Source organism: Rattus norvegicus, chromosome 14 (assembly GCF_021556685.1).
Source record: "Rattus norvegicus strain SHRSP/BbbUtx chromosome 14, alternate assembly SHRSP_T2T, whole genome shotgun sequence".
Classification (NCBI taxonomy): Eukaryota; Metazoa; Chordata; class Mammalia; order Rodentia; family Muridae; genus Rattus; species Rattus norvegicus.
Window position 1 is genome coordinate 15,169,429 of NC_141547.1, and position 17,806 is coordinate 15,187,234.

The 17,806-nt window shown below is 47.0% G+C and overlaps 1 protein-coding gene across 8 annotated transcripts in view; it reads right to left on the reverse strand.

The window, feature by feature from the left end:
* The window catches only part of Shroom3 (shroom family member 3), a 296,424-nt gene that overhangs the window by 49,200 nt on the left and 229,418 nt on the right, over window positions 1-17,806 (reverse strand). For 2 of the 8 annotated variants that reach the window (XM_087582885.1, XM_087582882.1), the window contains exon 1: window positions 16,239-16,484. The gene's annotated coding sequence lies outside the window, so the exon portion shown is untranslated. 8 annotated transcript variants of the gene reach the window in all.

A 17,806-nucleotide genomic window follows, 5' to 3' on the forward strand; every position in this document is an offset into this window, starting at 1 on the left:
TCTATACACAAAACCACTTACCTGCAGAGTGAGCCTCAGCCTGGACATTAAACTCACACTGTCTCCAGAATGCCGTCTCCCCACCCACTGCGGACTACTCTGCCGACTGCTCTCTCAACGGTAATTGACATTCTTAGGCAGGCACTTTGATCTCATCCAGCAAGGACTAATGGGTACCACACGCCTCAGGCGGACTGTCCCTAGTCTTTTGTATGAAAGGATGTGCGTGCTTCTCCCATATGTTGTGAGTTATTACCAAAACCCCTTATGAAAGAGACATTGAGGAAGGGTTTTTTTTCCTCCTAAGACCCATTTTCCAGAACACACTGAGACGACGAAGTTGTATGTGTGTTGGCACAAACCACACACAGAATTATACTCACTTGGGCCCGAAATCCCAGAGAACTGCTCATTCTTTCTTTCAATTTCGCAGTTCCAAAGACTTTGTTCATGCCGCTTTGTTTGAAGCCATAGCATTATAACATACATGAACATGGTAATGACAGGCTCACTAATTTAAAGTTACCAGATGGAATCATTTTTACTTAAACTACCCTGTGGACGCTCCCGGAGTCAGCCAAGCGTCAAGTGAAAATACTGAAGTAAACCTGTCTGCCCTGTCTGTCCCCGAAGGACAGCTCCCCACTGGCTGCTGTATACAGCCCCTCCATCCTCACACTTCATCCTGGACATCGCTTCTTGCAGGACACCTTGCCCAGCACAGCAGGGGTGACGCGGATTGAGTCCACTCTCCCTACTCCTGCTTCCCTGCACAGAGCAGCACACACACTGTGGGTGTGCACATCGAAGACGATCACAGGACTTCCACCAGCCTGCTTCTGAGGCTCCCTCTTTTGCCACTCAACTAAGACAAGCACGGGCAAGCAATGTCTGCTGAGCAAACGGAATACTGCTTAATGTCCAGCACACCTGTGACCCGATCTGGAATCTGTGGCTACACCACTGAGATACTTCTGGGGGAGGGGGGGGCTGTTTTAATGTTGCCTCTTACTATTCTCCGGTCCCACTATCACAGGATCACAACCATGGGTGATAAACTAGGAATTAAGCCAACCCTGAGAAGGGTGAGCCAGGCTGAGTTATTGTGATCTACAACTACAGTAAGCCATTGTAACATCTTTCTTCCTCATACTTAAGAAACAAGAAGTCCAGGACAACCACCTATCTACTTCCTAGGATGGGTACATGCTGCGCTTAACATTCCTAACTCCTGAACATACAATGACTGCTTTACTGTGTGATATTTTAATAGCGTCCGTTAACTACTTTCTGGGCCGAGTTTCAGTCAATACGAGATAAAGTGCTGAATCATTCTGTTCCCGTGGCTTGTTTGAACCCTGTAAAAACTACAGAAGGACCGTGGAGGTTGAAGAAGACATGGAGACCTGAGCCTATTAAAATGGCCTCTCCGGGCCCTCTTAGTTCCTGGCTAACAGGGAGGTTAGTTTTCTATTTTGTCCTTAAATGGGAAGAAGCCAGGATATGGGCCGTTGAAACCTAAGGACAGGTTCCATTTCCCTGTTGAAATCAGATGTTTCTTCCCCGACTACTGCTGTCCCTCTAAACCAGTGTCTTCAGTGGCCAACACCAGCTCTAAACAGAGGGAGCGATATCATCTCCTGATTTCTATCACACTTGGGGGAAGTCTTCCTTCCCTCAGACTCATCCTTCCATCCTTCAACCTTTCCAACTTCATCAGGCCCTCACCTCGCTCGCTCTCAGAAGCTTCCTCAAACCCTCTAAGCTCTTTACCTCATTTTCCATTCCCTTCTTTCCAAGTCTTGCCTTGCTCTTCCTTAGCCTTCAGGTTCTAGGTCAAACATCGGCCTTTCCTGGGCTGCCTTATCTGATGTAAATACTCTCCTCCCGGTACCCAGCTTTCCCTTTATTACACTCGCCGCTGCTCGGAACTGCTCACTCGAACACCGTCTGCCTTTTGCAAGCAGTGTGCTCAGCAAGTCAGGGTTCCCATCTGGCTTTTCCTGTACCGGGTTCTTCTGAACAGCACAGCCTAAAGTTTACCCGTGAGAGGCCCTATTTGATACATTGTATCTAAGACTTCCCAAGTGAGGTTCTGCGCCTTAAACTTTCCAAGACATTGATTGATCACTCGTAACATGCTAGGAGGGCAGGCTCCTCCTTTCCTGTTGCTTTCTGGTCAGGCCACAAGCTCTAGCTTTTGGTGCAGGAGGCTTCCTTGAGAAAGCAGAGACACTGCCGGAAACTGGCCAAGACCTTTGACACGTGGTTGGCCCTAAGCCTCGGTCCTTGCTTGGAAGCAACCAGAAGGATTTTAGTAATTAAGTGGGCAGTTGTCTTAGTCAGGGTTCCATTGCTGTGAAGAGACACAATGGCCAAGGCAATTATTATAAAAGAACATTTAATTGTGACTGGCTTACAGTTTCAGAGGTTCAGTCCATTATCATCATGGTGGCCTGCAGGCCCATACGGTGCTGGAGAAGGAGCTGAGAGTTACTACATCTTAATCCAAAGGCAGCAGCAGGAGACTGTCTGGATCACGTAGACCAGACACGTGTGTGTGTGTGTGTGTGTGTGTGTGTGTGTGTGTGTGTGTGTGTGTGACTTCAAAAGCCCTGCCTCCACAGTGACACCCTTCTCTACATATTCAAACCACCACAGCACTGTGTGCTTAGGTAGGGCTAAGTCTGTCCTCAGAACCCAGTGGATTTCCTAGGTGTACACGAATGCTTGTTTCATGATAGCTTGCCCTCCTTACTAAAAGTCGCATTCTTAGTGCTTCAAGTCACCTTTCGCTTCTCCTTCTGTTCCACGTCTTCCACATCTCTCTGGCTGACCATTTGCCTTTTGTCTTGGGCTGACAAGTTCCCAAGTCATTGCAATCAGATCTCGAGGACTCCCTTCCTTCCCCTCTTCCAGTCTCCAAGAGGCTGACAAGGCCTGGACTCTTTGGTGCCTGAAGGCTGTTTTAAGGACTTCTGGGGGCTTGAAGAGACAGCTCATCGGTTAAGAGTACTGTCTGCTCTTCTAGAGGTCCCGAGTTCAATTCTCTCGATTCAATTCACAACCATCTGTAATGAGATGTGATGCCCTCTTCTGGTGTGTCTGAAGACAGCTATAGTGTAGTCATATACATAAAATAAGTAAAAAAAAAAAACAATAATAATAATAAATAAAAAGAACCTCTCTCTGACCTTCACAGACTTCTGCTCTTAAACATAGTTACTCTTCAATTTCTGGCTGCTAACCATGTGACCAGGGGTCAAAGGTTTTCCAGACATTCTCAATGCACTGCCCTTTTCCCAAAGGCCCCTTTGCTCTTAATGCTGACCCTTGGCTACTTATTGATTTGAGGTTTAATCTTCTGGGTCACTGTTCCTTCATTACTCTCTTTTTTTCTTTTCTTTTCTAATCATTCCTTGTGATCAGTTTGCATCACCTCTGACTGTATGCTGGTCATACCCTACCTGGTACTTTTAATCACAGGCACGATACTGACATACTCTTAAAAATGCTGTGTCTTTCTGCTTGACCACCTTGTCCCACAGCTTGGTTAGTGATAGGAGAGCCACACACAATGCCTCAGCCTTGACCTGATGGTCTTTATACATCTCAGGCCTGGATCCACTTGTGCCTGCTCTGGCTGCCGTCTCTTATTGCTCTGAAACATGTCAAATGGACTCATGACTATAATCTGTATTGTCAGCACTTAATATACTGGTTTCCTTCTAAATCTATATGCTTCTCCATGTCTAGATGTCAGCCTTGTATAAAGATGGGAACAGGAGAAACGGTACAGGGGCACGGGGTGAGACTAGCCTAATCTTTAGCTTCCTAAAAGTATTAATCTGCTTCAATCTTTCTTCTTTGGAGTTCTTATTTTTGGTGTGTATATGTGCACTTGTGTGTGCCATGGTGTGTGCACACACGTGTGTGTGCTGAAATTAGAGGGCAGTTGTGGGAGTCTATTATCTCCTTCTACAGTGTGGATCCTGGGATTTGAACTCACGTCATTAAGCTTGGCAACAGTCAGCTTTACCCACTGAGCCATCTTTCCTACTCAGCAAGCACTTCGGAACACCTAGCCTTAAGTAAAGGCTTAAATAACCGAAGGGCCCTAATCAGGGCCATACAATTAAATTAATGAGACCTCTGCTAGGATCTGTTGCCTATAGCTTCAAATGCTCCGAGCTGAGGACTTGAGACAGCCCTGAGAAATGTGGGGTTCTCATATGTGTATGGATATACTACAAACAAACAACTCTGAATCTCTGTAGCTTAGACTGCCTTTAAACTCTACATCCCCAAAAGTTCTGTATAAAGGGGTGGCAAACATTTGATACCCAAAGCCTCTCTGCAGGGAATGCTCAAGGAGAAATTCAAATGGGACTCCTCTCTCCCAAGGCCAACTGTCCCTACAGCTGGAACAAGAGGGCCAGCATCAGAAGGGCTCTCTCACTCCTACCTAAAGCTACTCAAGTTGCATTCCTGCCTTTGGAGTACTTCCTAACACTGGGCACACTGCTGAAAATAATTCAATACATACTGAGATAGTTGGGCCTGAGAATCAGAGCATGGCCACTTCTATACCCAGCCCAACTATCTGCTCGGTTAATAGTGGCTAAGGGCCAATAATGGAATGTATATTGAATCAGGCATTATACCTGCAATGGAGACAAATGGATAGGACCCCTCTGTGCTAATAATTGTTCAATTATACACTTATAAACCTTCATACAAAGGACAAGACAGCCCAGTACTCAAGGGAACGAAGTACAGGAGACTGTGGTCAAGCCCTTTCCTCTTCATTCATCCCTGTCTATGCACATGCTTGCTTCCACCAGTCATAGGGAGAGCAGGTAGCAGAGCGGCTATCTCAGAGGCTGCAATTACTCTATGTCGTACTTTGAGGGCACTACTATCCGTCTTAGAGTATTCACAACCACTGTTCAAGGCAAGCCAGCTAGCTGTCTCTGTGCTATCCCTCCTTAAGACACAGATGAGAAAACAAAGACAAAGAAAAGCAAATGTTGTTGTCTAAGCCCTGGTGGGAAAAGATGACAAGGTCTACGCTCTTAACCACCATGTGACGTTCTTGGTCCTATTTGGGGTTCTCTTCCTAGAGATAATACCCAGTAAATATTTATCTAGTAAAAGTCTCAGGCTGGGAAGATGGCTCAGTTGCTAATGCCTGTATGAGGATCTGAGTACAGATACCAGCACTCGTGGGAGAGCCCAGGACTGCACCGCCTATCTGTAATCCCAGCATGGGGGGAGGGGGGGTGGGGGAAGGAGCAGAGACAGGTGAATCCCTGGCATTTAAATGGGCCACCAGACTTGCCCAGGTCAACTGAGTGTTAGTTGTCTTGTCATGTGTGTGGGGTTGTTGTGGATGAGTCTGAGGGTCCCTCTGGGTAGTCCATAAATGTAACTGGGAGAGGGGCAGATTTGACAAAACCTGATAATACAATGCCTGTGGCCGGGCGCCAACTCATGCTGGGCACTTTACATGCAGGAGGCGAGGCTCCAAACTGGAATTTACAGTTTCTGACTTCCCAGTCACTGTGAAAAGACACACGACTGGAGCCAGAGGATGTATGTATGTGCTGGTTTGGGCTCTGCTTGGTCCTGGCCATTGCTCCTGAGCCTCAGAACTTTGTATAAAGAACGAGTAGGGTACATCTACCTATGCCGTGGCAACTGCTGGAGGTCGAAGCTACCAGCAGTCAGTCGGCATGGCCTACAGAAGACAGCTGAATGTGGGCACTCTCCATGCAGGGCTCAGACCCTGGAGCCAGGAAACCAGGAATGCCTAATGCACTTGGAGGGCTATAAATAACCCAGAGTGATAAGAAGGTGTTTGGGGACTGGGGATCTGCTGAACTACAGGGAGGGAGGTGGGGGGCTGAGGAAGTGACATCAGACAGGGCAGTGGTGAGGAAACTGTCAAGGTCAAGGGTGCAGATTTAGCTTGGAGGAGTTAAATCCAGAGGCTGCAGCTCCAGCCCCAGGCTTCAGGAAGGATGAGCCAGTGCGCACACATTCATGACCGTTTAGACACATCAGGATTTGGGATTTTCTTTTTCTTTTTTTTTTTTTTTTTTTTGGTTCTTTTTTTTCGGAGCTGGGGACCGAACCCAGGGCCTTGCGCTTTCTAGGCAAGCGCTCTACCACTGAGCTAAATCCCCAACCCGATTTGGGATTTTCTATCAGGTGCATCCCGCCTCAAACTCTGGGGGAGATCCTCCTCCTGCAGAGAGCAAGGACCAGGGCTCTGGAAGGACCCTGGGGTCCCAGTGCAGTTTTAAGGAGCCAAGCTTTATCATGTCTACAAGCGAAGAAGTTGTCCCAACCCTACCCTTTCCTAAAGGAGTGGGGTGGACATTAAAAATATAGAGGGACTGAAAGGAAGATAGCACAGAGGTTAAGAGAGCTGACTGCTCTTGTAGAGGACCTGGGTTTGATTCCCAACATCTACACAGTGGCTCACAGCTGGCTGTAACTCCAGTTCCAAAATATTCAATGATCTGACTTCCAAGATCTCCTGTCTCTCTCTCTCTCTCTCTCTCTCTCTCTCTCTCTCTCTCTCTCTCTCACACACACACACACACACACACACACATATAAAATAATAAAAATTTAAAAACCTAAATGGAGGTTGTCATTCACTGAGGAAGTAGACCCCTTGCTAAATTCAATATCGGCCATAGAATCTTAGCAAAACTGAACTCACTGGCTTGTTTGGGACAGAGCGTAATCCTCACTTTGCCCAAGAGGATTACCAGGTTTTAGGAAGGAGCTCACATGCACTGTTTTTAAGCCCATGCCAAATGTGTCCGTTTCCAAGATTCGTTTGCTCTTTAGGATGGGAAATAGCATCCCATGCTAACTTGACATCTCAAAGTGTCAGGCCTAAAGGTTTCCCACCTTGCTATTAGCCAACCTTCTCGTGCCATGCTTCTCTCCCTGGCTGAAGCTTTAGTTCAGTGGAAGGACCATCTATAAGGTAGGTGAGATGTCTAAATGCAGCCAGAGTGCAGGAAACTACCCAGCGCACACATTCTCAAGGTGTGATGGTGCGTCTCCACCTGTCCCCGTTATTTCTATTCTTCCTTTCATTACTGCGCATAGTGTAACGTGGGCTAGGATGCCCTATGTCCGTCCTTGGGTGTCCCTGTGTGCTGAAATTTTTGGGTCCACTGACATATACAGATTGCATATCCTAATCTGAAAATCAAAACTGTTCTCAAACCCAAAACTTTCTGACCACAGAGATCCACCTGCCTCTGCCTCCAGTGTGCTGAGGTTAAAGATGTATGCTACCATGCCCAACCCCCAGTCATTTCTTAAAAAAAAAAAAAAATGTATTTATTGTATGTGAGTGCACTGTCACTGTCCTCAGACACAGCAGAAGAGGGCACTGGATCCTATTACAGATGGTTGTGAGCCACCATGTGGTTGCTGGGATTTGAACTCAGGACCTCTGGTAGAACCCCCACCCCAATCATTTCTAATAAAGGACATTTGGCCCATGTCACATGGCAGGACAGATGAATCTGTGGCCTCGGTCTGGCCCAGCATTCTCAAAGTCCCATTTGAAAATGTTACAGCTGGCACCTGTGTGCTGCTTCGTGCTTTACAAAGTCCTTTACCAAGCAAATGTAATCTTTGCAATGATCTAGGGGGTGTTACAGGCAACTGAAACACGGGGTATTTAACATATCACAAAGAGATGGTAAAATGCAGAGCCTAAGCTACAACAAGCCCCCAAGGACGCCTTAACTACTTTTTCCCACTGGGTCGCTGCCCGGAGGCTTCCTTAGGTACCTACCTATGGGGTGGAAAGTTCTCTAAAAAACAGTGTCTCAACCCACGGGTCACAACCCCTTTTGGGGTCAAATGACCCCAGAGGTCGTATATCAGATATCCTACATTCAGATACTTACCTTAAGACTCCTAACAGTAGCAAAATTACAATTATGAAGTAGCATGAGGAACCGTATTAAAGGGTCACAGCATTAGGAAAGGTTGAGAACCACTCTCCCAGATGAGCCTGTAGATTCCTCAGGGAGGGCTGACGTGGGTGATTTCTGACTGTCTTCCTGTCCCTTACCACCAAGCAGCTTAACCTTCATCCGGAAGACACAAATGGTGCCAAATGAGGAGAGACTAAAGGAGCTTCCAGTGTTCTGAGAAAGCTCAGGGACAAACTCTGTTCCCATCTGTGACTGCCAGTTTTCACACTCTCCTGGGTTTCCGGGACCTGCCTGCTCTTCTAGGCTGGAACCAACACCTGCCTTTGATACCAGGTCCTGGTCTCATCAGTGTCAATTAAACAGACAGTTTTGGGGTACGAAAGTCCACAGGACAGCAGGCAGGGAAGCCAGTGATCATTAGACTGGCTGGGCATAACAGGGCCTTCTGCACACTAGGCATTAGCATACAGAGGAAGTTGCCTTAAGGTCCCACAGGGCAGTGACAAGCCAGGCTGGGGCAGAAAATGCCCTGGGAGCTGTCTATCAACCCACAGGACTCCTCCTGTTGCAACCCTGTCAAGCCTGGGAAAAGGACAGAACCCAGAACAAAGGGGGGAGTATCGGACTGTGACCCCACTTCACGAATCCAGCTGTGGACCGCTGGCCTCCGCCCTAGCCAGACCTGGCTCTGTAGGGGAGACAGTCTCCACACATCACACATTCCAGCTGCTAGTGGGGAAGGGGTAACCATGGGAACCAACACAAAGGACTGAATGTTGGAGGAAAAGACTGGAGGCAACCGGGAAGAGGCTGAGAGGGACTTCAGTCTTGTGGTCTACTAATGGCAACCAAGCCTACTGTATTGAGACCGAGGCTCAGTCAGGGCTTGCCCACAGTGAAGCAGGGTGGAAGGGCAGCCAGACTGGTGCTAATCCTGTAGGGCCCTCTTTAATACTTTTTCCCCATTTCAGTGTGTAGTGTCCTAAAATACGCTTGCCTGTCGACCACTGAGATGATACAGTTCATTTAGACCCCCAGAGAAGGTACACAGTGACATTCCTACCAATACAGAGCCACAGACTACACTTTGCAAAGGGCCCCTCCCTTCACCACAGTGCTGCTGAATGTGGAGAGCTACCCACTGTGTATGCTGGTGGTGTGTCTGGCCGGATGCCCCTTAGGTAGTTGAAGTGGCTCTGAGATTCCAGAAGTCTAGGGAACTCTACCTTAGAAAAGAGAGACAGTAATTTCATGTACCCAGCTCAACGGTCAGGATGAGGGCTGGGGTGGGGAGGTAGGTAACAGTGTCCTGTGCTGGCATCACCTGGGGAGAGGGACCCTCGACTTGAGGCACTGCCCCCATCAGATTGGCATCAGAGTCCATCAGATTGGCCTGTGGAGGATATTCTTGATGAATGATGGATGTGGGAGGTAACACCCCTGGGCAGGGGATCCTGGGATGTGGAATAAGGCAAGCTGAGCCAGTCAGCCGGTGAGAGCAAGCCGGGTAGCAGCCTTCCTCCCCGTTCCCACCCTGACTTCCTTCCACGATGGGCTGTGATCAGGACTTCTAAGTCAAGCTCTTTCCTTTCCAACTTGGGTTTGTCAAGTGTTTTTATCGCTGTAGGAGAGAGTAACTGTGGTACGTCTATATGGCATTTATATCTACATCCTGCTCCTCCGTCTTCACCAGCACCCTTCATCCTACTCCACCCTATGACAGGATTTATTCCTACTAGATGCTTTAGGTCCAGGTTCTTCACAGGCTGGAAGCCGAGGGAGTGCCAGTGGAAATAAGTAATTTACGAAAATATTATGACTTTCCCTCCTACATAACAATGCCGAGAAACACACGCCTTCCCATTCTCCTGAGGATGAAAACTACTTTAGCCAGCACTGTCGCTCCCTGCACAGCTGCCACAAAGTCTAGGTCGGAGCCCTAGAGTTTCAGTTCATGTTCTGAGGGACTGGCTAACTAGGATTGACTTGGAGCTCCTCTGCTAAGGTGTGAGGACAGTTTTAGAGTATCCCTCACAGGTGGACTCCAGGGGGCGGAAGAGCCCGCCTCTCCGGCAGTACCCCTTCCCCAGCAACCATTTAAGAGTTCACTCAGAGCTGGGTGTGGTGGATCACAACTGTCGTCCCTGTTCTGCAAAGGATGAGACAAGAGGATGGAGAATGTAAGGCCAGCCTGGACTATACACCAAGACTGTCTCCAAAAAAAAGTGTGTGTGTGCATACATGTGCCAATGGGTCTATGTGCATGTGTACTATGTGCATGTGTGTTTGTCTGTGTGTAAATGTGTGTGCGCATGTGTGCATGTCTTATGCATGTGTATAAATGCTGGTGAACACGTGTGTGCGTCCGTGTGAGCTGTGAGTGTGTGCCCGTGTGCACATGTGTTTGTGTGTGCATGTGAGTGTGTAATGTCTCTCTCTGTGTGTGTGTGTGTGTGTGTGTGTAGTCAAACACTACTCCACCAGTGTTCATCTGCATGCAGTACCTGAGGGTGACACAAAGGCCAGCTATTATTGGTGTCGCTCTCTTCCTAGGATAACTGATTCTCCAAAGTATTGCTTTAAAGGAAAAGGTAGTCAACGTGTGTTATGAGCTCCATCAAGTAAGAGAGAGGGTAGATCTGTCTCCAGCCCCGGCACTTCCATACACTCTATAAGCTACTTGATCTCAGCTGTGTCTTGGGTTTCCTCACTTTTAAAGGGAAGTAACAGTGCCTCCCTTACAAGGGTATGAGGACGATCAAAGTGGACAAGAGAACTGGCAGTTTCAAATGGGGCCGGAGCCTCAGTGAGTATTAGCAGGTAAGTAAATGTTAGCAACTAAGGCCCGCCCAGCTGGTAGCTGGCATGTGATTGACATGTATGTTGCCATCTTATCCTGTAACGGCTTTTCCCTGGAGATGATAATCTCTGCTCCTCACAAGCAGAAATGGAGGCGGAAGGATTCCCTGCGTCACCAGGAGGCATCCTCGCTCAGGTGCAAATCCAGGTCTTTGCATTGTCAGAGTCCGTGACCTTTCTACTACCCTCAGCTGCCTTTATGTAAGACTGTTTTTGTTGCTATTTTTAGTAAGGAATAATAGAAGAAAACCAGAGTAAGATCCAGTGTTTGAAGAAATAACATGAGTGAAAGACAACCAAGATCTTACATCTTCACTTAAGCTGTAGGCTTTGGAAACAAAACACAATCCATGAAAAACTAGACTCTCCAAAGACAATGCTCTGGGTTCTGAGAAACGGCCCCGACAGAACGGTGTTCATGATCCCATCGGGCCAGAATCTCTACACACTCTAAGCACAATGCCCACCCGTTCACTGCTGCACTCCTGGAGACGTCTTGGGTCATGTCTCAGAAATGTTTACTAAATGAATTAACCAATCCAACAACAAAATGTCTCTTTGGAGTTGGCAAGGCATATAACATCTTTCCCAAATACCTGAATGGAAAGAAATAATGGAAACTTATTGGGTTAACTATTGTCCTTCCTTCAAAAATTTTTTTTCCACTGGAAATTCAAGTTTTAATAATTCATCCTTTTTTTTTTCCCTCTGTGTAACCTTGGCTGTCCTAGAACTAGCTCTGTAGACCAGGCTAGCCTCAAACTCACAGAGATCCACTTGCCTCTGCATCTCAAGAACTGTGATCAAAGGTGTGACACCACTACCTGGCTAGTTGTCCCTTTTTAAAAAAGCAAAACAAAGAAAGCGTCAAACTTGATACAGAGACCTAGAAACTTCCTTTTTCTATCCTCATATCAAGAAAGATCATGGAAGATGTCTATGTTTAATCTGGCTTCCTACAATATACTTTTAAGCCTCATTCCAGAAGGAATTCACCTTGAACTACCATCACAAAATCAGTCTTCAACAATGGAGTTTGCCTAACAGACACTTTCTCTCTTTGATGAAGCTTTAAAGACAAGTCAAGTCCCTGTAATTTTTTATTTTATTAAAACAATTTTTTCAAGCTGGGCATGGGTGGCACACACACATCTTTAGTCTCAGGAGGCAGAGGGAGGTGGATGTCTGAATTTGAGGCTAACCTACACAGAGAAAACCCTGTCTCAGAAGAAAAAACAATCATACAATGTATTTTCTCCACTTCTCTAACTTCTAAATCTTCCCTAGCTCCCAATCTCCAGCCTCGTATTTTTTATCTCTTTCAAAACAAAAACAAAAGGCCAGTAAGACAAAGATGACAAAACAAAAACCCACCCTACACCCCCCAAAAAACAAGCAAAAACAAACAAACATTGAGTTTGGTTTAGTACGGGAAATGCTGACATACCCAGTGACACTTCAAAAGTAATTTTCTCTTTGCTGCTGTGTATCAGTTCTAAATAGTATCTTGGTTAGGGGTGGACCCCTGTGACCTTTGGATCAGTAAAATTCCCACCAGACCCAAGCAGAGATCTTGACTAAAAAGAAAAGACTAGGAATGCCGGCTTAGCAGTTATGCTGCCACACAACTTCCCAGCCCTGAGAAAATGAAGTGGCTTTAACCAGAACTGTAAGTCACTCACTGTATTCACCACAGTGCATGGAGAGACAAACAAAGTATTAAGCTCAGACCAAGCTAAACACTTAACCATTCTCTAGCTCAGTCCTCCCACAGCCTAAGAAGGAGGTGAACAGGTAGGTACCATTCAGCATCCCTGAACCGCCCATACCATGCCAAGGTAACGTTACACACATCTAAAGACAGAAGTAGAGGGGGAATTGACTGTGTCACCCTGGAATGGGAGTTCCTTTCCTAGTTTAGCTAGTGTTGTGTCGGGTTCAACAGGGTTCAGTAACTGCAAGCACTTATGTGACATTGAGTACAGAACGCAAAACTCTTCTGTCACCACAGAAACTTCTATTCCAGTCCCTTTCCTGGGCAACCGCTGACTTCTGGTATCATTGGTTAGTCCATAAAATGAGTGGTTAGTTGTAACAATGTAGCTCGGGGCTAGCGTTTGGATGTGAGAAGCCCAGATTCCAACCCAGTCAAACAGCTATGTATCGTTTTTCGTCTGACTTCTTTTAATTAAACCAAAGCTTCCAAGATTCATCGAGGTTTGAGTATTGGAAATTCATTTTTATTGACTGAGTAGTATTCCACTTGCGTGGGTGTGTCACGGTCTGTTTATCTGTTTTCTTGTTTGTGGATGGATGATTATTTCCAGTTTGTTTCTGTTTGGTTTGTTGTGACATTTGTGAATAAAGCTGCTATGGATACTCTAAACAAGTCTTGTTTTTTAAATAGACATTTATTTTCATCTATTTTGGATAAATATCTGAGAATGCATATGTTGCGTGTCAGTTTGGTATATAATTAACTTTACAACAAACTAATATTCTTAACCCCTGAACTCTACCCCCATAAAATGGCAGTAACTTATTAACATGTTTTACTTTTTATATATGGTAAGTTCCCTGAAGGCAGGGAACCCATCCCAAGTTTCTAGGATGTCTCCCACATGGTAAATGTTTGCTAGACAAATAAGTGGCCATTGTTCTTTCTCTTGTTTGGTGTTATGATAGCCTAAGAAAATTAATTTGGGGCGTGCAAGGAAAAAACGACAATCAACAGAAGGCTGTGGAGTGGGGACGCTGCTAGTTCAAGGGACACTGTCTGGACAGACTTAACCCTATGCTTCCTTTTGCTACGACCTCCCCTGGAAGGAGAGGCCCTCTGTGACCTTCCAGGAAGGAGAGTGGCAGCTCCTGGTCAAATGATATTCAGGAAAGGGAGTAAGGTGTCGCTGAAGTTGAGGTCACAGGGTGGTTAGAATTACACACTTCTGTCAAACAGGCAGGCGAGGGGAACAGCAATCCATGAAATTCTACCTTCTGCAAGGAACCAACAGAGCCAAAACACTGCTGGGGTTCTCCAACCCTCATTACATGGACACTTGGTTTTGGTTAATGTACCATGAGCTCTAAGTGAACATGCAAGGCAGAGAAGGAAACAGTGGTGTCTGAAAACCTTAACTACATGGAAGCGAGACACTTCTGATCCGATTTGAACATTAGATAGTATATATGGGTATCAAAATATCACACTGCACCCCATAAGTACGTACAACTTTTACACATCAGTTACGAACTGGTGATTAAAAAACTGTAGCCAGATGTAACTCATGTGGAGAATAACTGAGTTAAAAATGAAGTGGGTAAGGCCAGCGGTACTCCCTCCAAGCTACTGGGGAAGCTGAGGAAGGGGTGTGGCTTGAGTCCAGGATCTGAGGCCAGCATAGATTAGCAGTGATGGGATAGGGGGTAAGGGCAGTGAGGGAGAAAGGCTGAGTGGGGAGAAGAATGTCTTCAGGCTTGTCCTCCTTCCAGGTTTTCTACACAGGATGACACCCACCCTTCCTCCGTGTAAGGGAAATTTTTCTTACCCATAAAACAATTCCTTTTCTCGAAATCACAGAATTGCCTCTGTATTCAACCTATTATAACTTCCTGGAACAGAATGAAACCATGGGTGGATTTTCTGAGCACTATAGAAAAGACTTGGTAAGTCAAAGCATTATCTAAAACCATTCTCAGCAAAACCATTCTCAGCTTGTCTCACAAAACCGGGCTTCACCTCGGCTAGGCTCAGGTATTTTTGGTAATCTCGCTGTCCTTTGTTCCCAGGTCACTGCAAATGGGAATTTGCTTAGAATCCTTCAACTGTGAGGCTGCTACACTGAAGCCATCGCAGGCAGATGGATGTTTGTCCTGTTCTTAAGGTCTCCAGGGAAGAACATTCTCTTCAGCATCCCTTGGTAACCTTCTCCAGGGTTTTATCAAAGGTCTGGTAGGGAAGCTCTGATGTAGACACCAATAAAAATATTAACTTTATGAACCTAGCTACAAGTGCTGGAGCAGGATATGTGGTTGGCATTCTGCCTTACCAGTGAAGGGGTGTATTTACAAAACAGACTGTACAAACACAAGCCATTTGCTAGGGGCAGATGTGGAAAGTCGATTCAAGAGAAATTGCCACAGTAAACTCCATTTCAACCTGTGAGTTAACTATGTGAGTGAGTTATTGTTAGTTACAGCATTTTAAGTAAGTTTATCTCCTTGTTAATTCCTACTTTTTGTTTCTAAAACAAATTAGCATTGGGGGAAAAATAGCCACAGCTCTTAAGTTCTCAACTGATCAGGAGGCTCTGAAAAACCAGGTCTTAGGAAACAAACATACGTTATTACGCTTACTTTTTTTTCTCTCTTCTATATATCCTTTCCCACAACAATCACATAACGCTTTTAAAATCAGAAGAAGAAAAAAAATAAATTTTAAAAGAGGAAAAGATTTATGTGATCTAGAAAGAAACCGAAGCAATAGGGGAAACGTTAGTAAGAATCATTGAAACACGGTCCCCAGCTCCGAAAAAAAAGAAAAGGAAAAAAAAAAAAAAAAAGAATCATTGAAATTAACTGGAGTCTAGGCCAGCTTCTGGTGAAATTACTTGGAGAAAAGGTTAGCCATATATCGAGGATGTTTTCTATTGGGAACGTAGTTCCAAGTAGCCTCTAAAGGGTCTTTGGAAACCCATGCACCCCGATAGCTTACAGCATGAATGTGGAACCCAGCAGAAAGCAGTGTCATGCGTCTGTGCATACAACTCCGCGGCAACACAAGGATTGGGTGGGTGGGGGCTGGGGGATAATGCCAAAGGATTAGAGCGGGGAATACACCCCAGCCCTACACCCCACCCCTACGGCGGGGAAGTTTTAGGTCTTTCTGGCAACACAGAGCAAAGCAAATGTCAGCTGCAATTTCATTTTCATGCTACCTGACAGCGGAACAGACTCCTGGAAATCATTGCCTTGGAGCCGGAGCCGGAGTCGGTGGGGGAGGGGCACGCGCGCCCCTCAAAGTACTTTGGGGCCTCTCCTCTACGGTGGACTCCAGAAACATTAAGAAAGGAAAGGCAGTCTAAACTCCGCAGGGGCCCTGGTGGGAAGTAATTTATCAAAATTAAAGTATTTCACAGATCATTTCTTCTGAAGCGCTTTCACGCTGTCAGTCACCAGCAATCCTGTTTGGAGTGGCAGCCCCGCGGACGCCCCCACTCCCCCGGTGAGAAAGACCAGGCCCAGAGTGTCTTCAGTCCCTCCGGGCACGCCACCTGCCCGCAGCAGGCAGGCTGAGCGCCCGGGGAGACGAGCTCCAGGCTGGACGCCCCAGGAGTTCATCAACAGGCTGGGCTTCTGGAAGTCTCCCGCCCGCCACTGCCCGAGCCCCCGCGCCCCGCAACTCACCATCGCAACCCGGCCCCGCGGGATCCCGGGCTGCCGCCAAGTTCAAACCTCGCGGCCACGGCGCGCGGAGCATCGCCGGCGGCTGCGCGCGCTCAGCAACGGGCGGCGGGCGCGCCCTGCATTTGGGCGCGCGGCTCCCCCTCCAAATGCGGTAGCCGCTGCGGCCGCCTCGGGTCCCGGGCGCGCAGCTCCGTCCCTGCGGGTGCAGCACCGCCACGCCTCCCGGCCGGGGCCGCGCACGAGCCCGCGCTCGCGGCGCGCCGCCACCAGGTAATCCCCCAGGAAGCGTCGGCGATTGGCCAGCGCTCTGCGCTGGATTTGCATGTCAATGGCTTGGCTTGGAGGGCGCTCGGAGGCAGGAAGACCCGGAGCGCACAGGCGCTCTCTCCGAAGTCCTCAAAGTCCTCGTGGAGTTAAAGTGAAGGGACCCACGCACACACCCTCTCTCCTTGTCACTTTGCACCCCGCGGTGCCTTCATTACACACGCCACAAACAAGGAGCAGCCTCCAGGAGCCTACGCCGGCTGTCTAGGGGGGCAGTCCAGTTAGAAATTGACCAAATGAAGCATGGTGAAGCGAGGTAAAAAGTTCACAGCTTTTTTAAAAGCTCGCATTACAAGGAAAATACAAATTTTTTTTTTTTTTGTCCTCAGTGGGTTTTCTTTTCAGCGGGTCAACCAGATTCAGGTTGTCGGTGATGGGGTCCAGCTGCTGCCCCATCCCCCGCCCAAACCTCTTTTAGTTTCCTTGAGCGTCATCTCAGACCAAGGGAAGGTTATATTTCATCCATATATTCAGGAGAGGTTTGCTTTGGCTTTCCACATTTTCGGCTCTTAAACATTATATACGTTTCTACTGGTTCTGCACCCATGGCGTGGCTGCTCAGTTAAGCTTAAAGAACGCCTGGTGTAATTTTCCGTTTCATCTTTCTTCAAAGGCTCGCCTCAGCCTATTTCAATGGAAGCTAAGATTTTTTTTTACTCCCTCAGAAACTACTTTTAATTGCTTTCACATGTCTCCTCCAGAGATTATCGTAACAAGTACAGTTTGAATTTGGCTTTATTTTCGCTCAAGCAGAGTCCCTAATGCTCAATTTCCAGGTTCCGTATCTTTAGCAATACATCTGAATCCCTAAGTAGGTAGGAGGCAGCTGGTACCATTTGCCTATACTTGGCTGACCTGTTTGTTGTATGGCTGCAGGAGCATTAAATCAGCCTCATACCACTACTGAAACCAGAGACTCCAAAATCTCTGATAAACCAGTATTTTCTCCTACGTGTGTGCTATCATAAGCAGCTGTTACCGCATGGTCACAGAGTATCCACACTGTTGCTAGGCATCGGAGGCAGGCAGCTGATGTTGCTGTTTTGTATTCTAATGACCTAGGGGAATCCAGTGTTAGAAAGGGGCCTCTAGGAACTTAAGCTTGAAGACATAGATAGCTAGTCCTTACATTTAACAGGGCCTGTTGCTTGGGTGCTTCCCGTTGGGGGAAAGCTTAGACCATAACTTGTTACCTAAGTCGTCATGGTCTGGGAAACTCGTCTTTTTATTTTGTTTGGTTGGTT